Here is an 8,145-nt window from a genome sequence, read left to right as displayed (position 1 = left end):
GCAAAGTTCATGATTTCATTTTTCTTTGAATAGTATTCTACAGTGTATATGTACTACATTTTCATTATCCATTTATTGTTGAAGGATACTGTCTTAGTTAGGGTTTTACTGCTGTGAGCAGATACCATGACCAAGGCAACTCTTATAAAAACAACATTTAATTGAGGCTGGCTTACAGGTTCAAAGATTCAGTCCATTATCATAAAGGTAGGAGCATGGCAGCATCCAGGCAAGCATGATGCAACAGGAACTAAGAGTCCTATATCTTTATCTGAAGGCTGCTAGCAGAATACTGGCTTCCAGGAATGAGGGTCTTAAAGCCCACACCCACAGTGACACACTTAATCTAACAAGATTACACCTCCAAATAGTGCCACTCCCTGGGCCAAGCTTCTTCAAACTATCATAGATACTATATTAGTTAGGGTTCTCTAGAGTCACAGAACTTATGGAATGAAAATATATATATATATGGAATTTACTGGAATGACTTACAGGCTGAAGTCCAACTAACCCAAGAATGGCCATTTGTGAATGAGAAGTCCATGAATCTAGTAGTTGCTCAGTTCCATGGGGCTGGGTGTTTCAGCTGGTCTTCTGTATGAACTGGAATCTTGAAGAAGTAGGCTCCAACATATGTGTTGGCAAGTGAGGGCAAGCAGGCGAAGAAGGAAGCCTTCCTTCTTCCATTGTCCTTATGTAGGCCTCCAGCAGAAGGTATGGCCCAGATTAAAGATGTGCCTCAAGATCTGGATTAAAGATGAGTGTCTTCCAGCCTTAAGATCTGGGTCACAGATGTTCTGTTCCCTCCATTTCTGGATTGTGGTTCATTCCATATATAGTTAAGTTGACAGCCAGGAATAGCTATCACAGGTACTTAGGATTTTTTTTCTTCCAATTCCTATCTATTTTAAGTAGAGCATCAGTGAACATAGCTGAGCAAGAATCTGTGGAATAGGATGTCAAGTCCTTTGGGCATATGCCAAGGGGTTGTACAGGTAGGTCGAATGGTAGATTTATTTTTAGGTTTTGAGAATTCTCCACAATGATTTCTGTTTTAGCTGCACCAGTTTACAATCCCAGCACCAACTCCAGCATTTGCTGTCAGCTATTGTTGATCCTTACTATTGTGACTGGGATAATATGAAATCTCAAAGTTGTTTTGGTTTGTATTTTCCTAATTGATAAGGAAGGTTTTTTTTTTTTTTTAAATTTCTTAGTCATTTGTTTCTTATTTTCTTTTGAAAACAGAAAAAGGGTTCAGGTCCAAGGTTTATGTCCTGAATGGATCATTTTATTTTATTTTTTTACTATTTGGATTTTGAGTTCTTTATAGTATTCTAGATATCAATTCTCTGTCAGACAGATAGCTGGCAAAGACTCTCTCCCATTCTGTAGGCTTCCCCTTTGCCTGGTTGATTGTTTCTTTTGCTGTGGAAAGGCTTTTCAGTTTTATGAAGTTCCACTTGTTAACTGTTGTCCTTAATTCTTGGGCAAAGGAGTCCTATTCATGAAGTCCTTTCCTACTTCTGTATTCTGTATGACATTTCTACGTTTTGTTCTACAAGTTTCAGGTTTCATGTTTAGGCTTCTAGTCCATTTGGAGTTGGTTTTGTGGCAGGTGATAGATATGGGTCTAATTTAACTCTTTTGTATGTGGACATCCAGTTTTCCCAGCACTGTTTGTTGAAGGTCCTCTCTCTCTCTCTCTCTCTCTCTCTCTCTCTCTCTCTCTCTCTCTCTGTTTTTCAAACAAAATAAGATAAAACAAAAAGCCATCACTTTGAAGTTGGAAGGCATAAGACTCAGAGACCCACGTATTCACATACTCAGGAGTCCCATAGAAGTACTAAATTGAAAGCTATAACATGCATGCAGAGGACCTGCTGTAGACCTGTGTAAGCCCTGTGCTTGCCTCTTCAGCTTCCACTTTCCTGGGTTGATTTAGAGGGCTTTATTTTCCTGTTGTCCTCCATCCCCTCTGGCTCCCACACTCTTTCTCCTAGGATTCCCTAAGCTCAATTGTTCCCGTCTGCTGTGGGAAGAAGTCTTTTTGATGATGGCTGAATAAGGCACCAATCTATGAGTATAGGAGAATATTATTAGAAAACATATTATTGGTTTTGTTTTGTTTGACCAGTAGTATTTGGTTTGACCCTATGTCTTTGGGCTATCTAGTCTCTGGTTGCTAGTCACCCAAGCAGTGTCAGATATGGGTTCCTTCTTGTAGAGTGGACCTTAAGTCAAATAACATTGATTGGTTACTCCCACAAGATTTGAGTTGGTATTGCCCTAGCATATATTCCAGGCAGGAGAGATTTTAGATCATAGGGTTTGTGGCTGGGTTGGTGGTTATGTGTCTCTTTTGCTAGCTGCTGAGTATCTTGTATCAAAGACACTAGAACATGGGATGAAGGTGCTGTCTAGGCACCTACTTGGCCTCTCCATGTTCAATGAGTTATGTGGGTGTTGTCTTCACCAATGGGCCTTGCTATCTGCTTGTAGAGAGCAATCTGTTGTCTTAGCAACAGTCTGAGTTGTTTGGGGTTTTCCATAGGATCTTTTGACCAACAACCCAATTGGATGTAACCCAGTCCCAGCAAATGAATCTTCATTTGGTGACAAGAGGTAGCCAGTTGGGGCTCTATTTCTCTCATTATTTGGAGAGCTCAATAGGATTGGTTTAATATATTTTATGGAGTTTTCACTGCCCCTCAAATGGACCACTTCTAGCTTTCTCTCCTTACATTTCTTCCCTCAATCTCATCTCTCCTCCCCCTCCCTCACCTAATATTCTCATTCCCACCCCTACCACTCTCAACCTCAGTCAACCCATAAAATCTATTCTGTTTAATCATCCTAGGGATATCTTTGTATTCCTCTTCCTGCCCCAAATCTTCCTCTATGCCTAACCTCTCTAGGTCTATGAATTGTAGCTTGATTATCATTTATTTAATGATCAATATCTACATATACATAAACACATACCATATTTGTTTTTCTGGATATGTGTTACCTCACTCAGGATGTTTTTTTTTTCTAGATCTATCTATTTGCCTCCAAATTTCATGATATCATAACAATTGAGTAATTCTTTTTTTTTTACATAAAAGGGTATTTTTATTATTTTCCTATATACCACCTTAATGAACACACCATGTACATTTTCTCAGCTGGCTAATAAGACACAGAGCAAAACTTCCTCAATGCTCAGAGAATCGAGAGCAGTCACCTGTCTTTGGGAGGATTCAGTTTCTTACAACGTCTGTGATACTGTCTGAGTGGGTACCAGCGATGCTTTGTGGTGAAGAACACCTTGCTCAGCTGTTCTATCATGGCCCCTTGGTCCAGATGTCGTCGGCGCCTTCCTTCTAACTTGGTCTTCAGTATGTGCTCGTGGGTTCCTCATTATTATGGAAAAGATCTGGTTGAGGGATGGGTTTGGTGTGTTCGTAGGGGATGTCCACGGATGGGTGGTAGCACACTATTGTCCTGCCGTCGGATGTCAAAGCCAGGTCAACCTTGCAATTGTAGTCATCTGGAAGAGAAGAATATGTAGATTTGTGACAAGCACTAGATAAAGCTCGATTTTGGATTGGAAATAAATGCTTCCAGATAGTTCTGTTTGATATCACCCATTTTACTGCTGCCGCCATGATCCTTAGCAAGTGATTTGAAAAACGATATTGTGAAGAGAAACTGCCCCTAAAACATGTGGCTAGGCATACAGATTTTCAATCCGTGCGCTCGCCATCTTGCTTCAATCTAATTGAGTAATTCTTTATCCATTCTTCTGTTGCAGGACATCTAGCTTGTTTCTAGTTTCTGGATACTGTGAATAGAGTAGTAATGAACATGGTTGAGCAAGTGTCCTTGTGATAAGATGGAGAATCCTGCCCATGCCTGGTCCTTTTGGCTGGGGCAGACAACTGGCTGGTCTGCTCCTGTGGAGACACCTTATCCTGAGCCATCCTAGAGGAGCCACTGCACTCAGAGCAAAGGATAAAAAACCTCGCCCACTACCCCACGCCCCAGAGTTACAACTGGGAGCCAGGAGTGCTCAGGAACCATCAGCCACCCAAACCCCACCCCTCCAGAATACTACTTCCCTTCCACCCCTCGCCTGGTCCTTTTGGCTGAGGCAGACACCTAGCTGGTCTGCTTTTGTGGAGACACCTTATCCTGAGCCATCCTAGAGGAGCTGCTGAACTCAGAGCAGCAGGATTTCAGGATCCCAGAGGTGGCCTGAGTCCCAGGATTTCTTCCACCCAGGAGCTTAGGATCACAGGAACACAGAGACATCTAGACTCTGAGGAGTTCTGACACAAGCAAGATAACTGGAAAGACAGACTCTAGTCAGACACAGTGAGCACAGGTAACACTAGAGTTAATCAGATGGTGAAAGGCAAGTGCAAGAACACAAGCAACAGAAACCAATGTTACTTGGCATCATCAGAACCCAGTTCTCACACCATAGCAAGCTCTGGACACCCCATCACACAAGAAAAGCAGGATTCAGAATTAAAATCTTCTCATAATGATGATAGAGGATTTTAAGAAGAACATAAGTAACTCCCTTAAAGAAGTACAGGAGAACACAGGTAAACAGGTAGAAGCCCTTAAAGAGGAAACACAAAAATCCCTTAAAGAATTGCAAGAAAACACAACTAAACAGGTGAAGGAATTGAACAAAACCATCCATGATCTAAAAATGGAAATAGAAACAATAAAGAAATCTCAAAGGGAGGCTACCCTGGAGATAGAAAACGTAGGAAAGAGATCAGGAGTCATAGATGAAAGCATCACCAACAGAGTTCAAGAGATAGAAGAGAGAATCTCATGTGCAGAAGATACCATGGAAAACATTGATACAACTGTCAAAGAAAATGCAAAGTGCAAAAAGCTCCTAACCCAAAACATCCAGGAAATCCAGGACACAATGAGTAGACCAAACCTAAGGATAATAGATATAGATGAGAGTGAAGATTCCCAACTTAAAGGGCCAGTAAATATCTTCAACAAAATTATAGAAGAAAACTTCCCTAACCTGAAGAACGAGATACAAACACACAAGAAGCCTACAGAACGCCAAACAGACTAGACCAGAAAAAAAAAAAACTCCCGTCACATAATAATCAAAACATCAAATGCACAAAACAAACAAAAAATACTAAAAGCAGTAAGGGATAAAGGTCAAGTAACATATAAAGGCAGACCTATCAGAATTGCACCAGACTTTTCACCAGAGACTATAAAAGCCAGAAGATCCTGGACTGATATCATACAGACCCTAAGGGAACACAAATGCCAGCCCAGACTACTATACTCAGCAAAACTCTCAATCGTTATAGATGGAGAAACCAAGATATTCCATGACAAAACCAAATTTGCACAATATCTTCCCACAAACCCAGCACTTCAAAGGATAATGGATGGAAAACGCCAACACAAGGAAGGAAACTACAACCTAGAAAAAGCAAGGAAGTAATCTTCCAACAACCCCAAAAGAAGATAGCTACACAAACATAATTTCACCTCTAATAACAAAAATAATAGGAAGCAATAATCATTTTTCCTTAATATCTCTTAACATCAATGGACTCAATTCTCCAATAAAAAGACGTAGACTATCAGACTGGATACATGAACAGGACCTAGAATTTTGCTGCATACAGGAAACACACCTCAGTGACAAAGACAGACACTACCTCAAAATAAAAGGATGGAAAACAATTTTCCAAGCAAATGGTCCCAAGAAACAAGCTGGAGTAGCCATTCTAATATCAAATAAAATCAACTTTCAACCAAAAGTAATCAAAAAAGATAAGGAAGGACACCTCATACTCATCAAAGGAAAAATCCACCAAGATGAACTCTCAATTCTGAACATTTATGCTCCAAATGCAAGGGCACCCACATACATAAAAGAAACGTTACTAAAGCTCAAAACACACATTACACCTCACACAATAATAGTGGGGGGATTTTAACACCCCACTCTCTGCAATGGACAGATTATGGAAACAGAAACTAAACAAAGACACACTGAAATTAACAGAAGTTATGAACCAAATGGATTTAACAGATATCTATAAAACATTTCATCCTAAAACAAAAGAATATACCTTTTTCTCAGAACCTCATGGTACCTTCTCCAAAATAGACCATTTAATTGGTCACAAAACAGGCCTCAACAGATACAAAAAGATTGAAATAATACCTTGCATCTTATCAGATCACCACGGAATAAGACTGGTCTTTAATAATGACAAAACCAATGGAAAACCCACATGCATGTAGAAACTGAACAATGCTCTACTCAATGATGACTTGGTCAAGGAAGAAATAACGAAAGAAATTAAAGACTTTTTAGAATTTAATGAGAATGAGGAAACATCATACGAAAACTTGTGGGACTCCATGAAAGCAGTGCTAAGAGGAAAACTCATAGCTCTAAATGCCTACAAAAAGAAATTGGAGAGCACATACATTAACATCTTGACAGCACAATTGAAAGCTCTAGAACAAAAAGAAGTAAATACACCCAAGAGGAGTAAATGTCAGGAAATAATCAAACTCAGGGCAGAAATCAACCAAGTAGAAGCAGAAAGAACTATACAAAATGTCAACAAAACCAGGAGTTGCTTCTTTGAGAAAATCAACAAGATAGATAAACCTTTAGCCAGATTAACCAGAGGGCACAGAGACAGTATCCAAATTAATAAAATCAGAACTTAAAAGGGAGACATAACAACAGAAACTGAGGAAATTCAAAAAAATCACCAGATCCTACTACAAAGGCCTATACTCAAAAAACTGGAAAATCTGGATGAAATGGACAATTTTCTAGACAGATACCAGGTACCAAAGTTAAATCAGGAGTAAATAAACCATCTAAAAATTCCATAACCCCTAAAGAAATAGCAGCAGTCATTAAAAGTTTTCCCACCAAAAAAAAAAAAAAAAAAAAAAGCCCAGGACCAGATGGTTTTAGTGCAGAATTCTATCAGACCTTCAAGGAAGACCTAATACCAACTCTCTTCAAACTATTCCACAAAATAGAAACAGAAGTAACTCTACTCAATTCGTTCTATGAAGCTACAATCACACTCATACCCAAACCTCACAAAGACCCAACAAAGAAAGGGAACTTCAGACCAATCTCCCTTAAGAATATCGATGCAAAAATACTCAATAAAATTCTAGCAAACCGAATCCAAGAACATATCAAAACAATCATCCATCATGATCAAGTGGGCTTTATCCCAGGAATGCAGGGATGGCTCAATATTCAGAAATCCATCAATGTAATCCACTATATAAACAAACTCAAAGAAAAAAACCACATGATCATCTCACTAGATGCTGAGAAAGCATTTGACAAAATTCAACATCCCTTCATGGTAAAAGTCTTGGAAAGATCAGGAATTCAAGGCCCATACCTAATTGTAGTAAAAGCATTCTACAGCAAAACCAGTAGCCAACATCAAACTATATCGAGAGAAACTTGAAGCAATCCCACTAAGATCAGGGACTAGACAAGGCTGCTCACTCTCTCCCTACCTATTCAATACAGTACTGGAAGTCATAGCCAGAGCAATTAGACAACAAAAAGAAGTCAAAAGAATACAAATAGGAAAGGAAGAAGTCAAAATTTCACTATTTCCAGATGATATGATAGTATACTTAAGTGACCCCAGAACTTCCACCAGAGAACTCCTAAACCTGATAAACAACTCCAGCAAAGTGGCTGGTTATAAAATCAACTCAAACAAATCAGTAGCCTTCCTCTACGTGAAAGATAAACAGGCTGAAAAAGAAATTAGTGAAATGTCACCCTTCACAATAGTCACAAATAATATAAAATACCTTGGTATGAATCTAACCAAGCAAGTGAAAGATCTGTATGACAAGAACTTCAAGTCTCTGAAGAAAGAAATCGAAGAAGATCTCAGAAAATGGAAAGATTCCCATGCTCATGGATCGGCAGGATTAATATAATGAAAATGGCCATCTTGCTGAAAGCAATCTACAGATTCAATGCAATCTCCATTAAAATCCCAACTCAATTCTTCACAGAGTGAGAAAGAGAAATTCTCAAATTTATTTGGAATAACAAAAAACCCAGGATAGTGAAAACTATTC

The 8,145-nt window shown here is 39.1% G+C and overlaps 1 pseudogene; it reads right to left on the bottom strand.

The window, feature by feature from the left end:
• Positions 1–3,105: 3,105 nt before the first annotated feature.
• LOC114619138 lies at positions 3,106–3,706 on the bottom strand (annotated as a pseudogene).
• Positions 3,707–8,145: the final 4,439 nt, after the last annotated feature.

Source organism: Grammomys surdaster, unplaced genomic scaffold (genome assembly GCF_004785775.1).
Source record: "Grammomys surdaster isolate TR1022 unplaced genomic scaffold, NIH_TR_1.0 62, whole genome shotgun sequence".
Classification (NCBI taxonomy): Eukaryota; Metazoa; Chordata; class Mammalia; order Rodentia; family Muridae; genus Grammomys; species Grammomys surdaster.
This window is presented reverse-complemented; position numbering and strand designations above follow the sequence as displayed.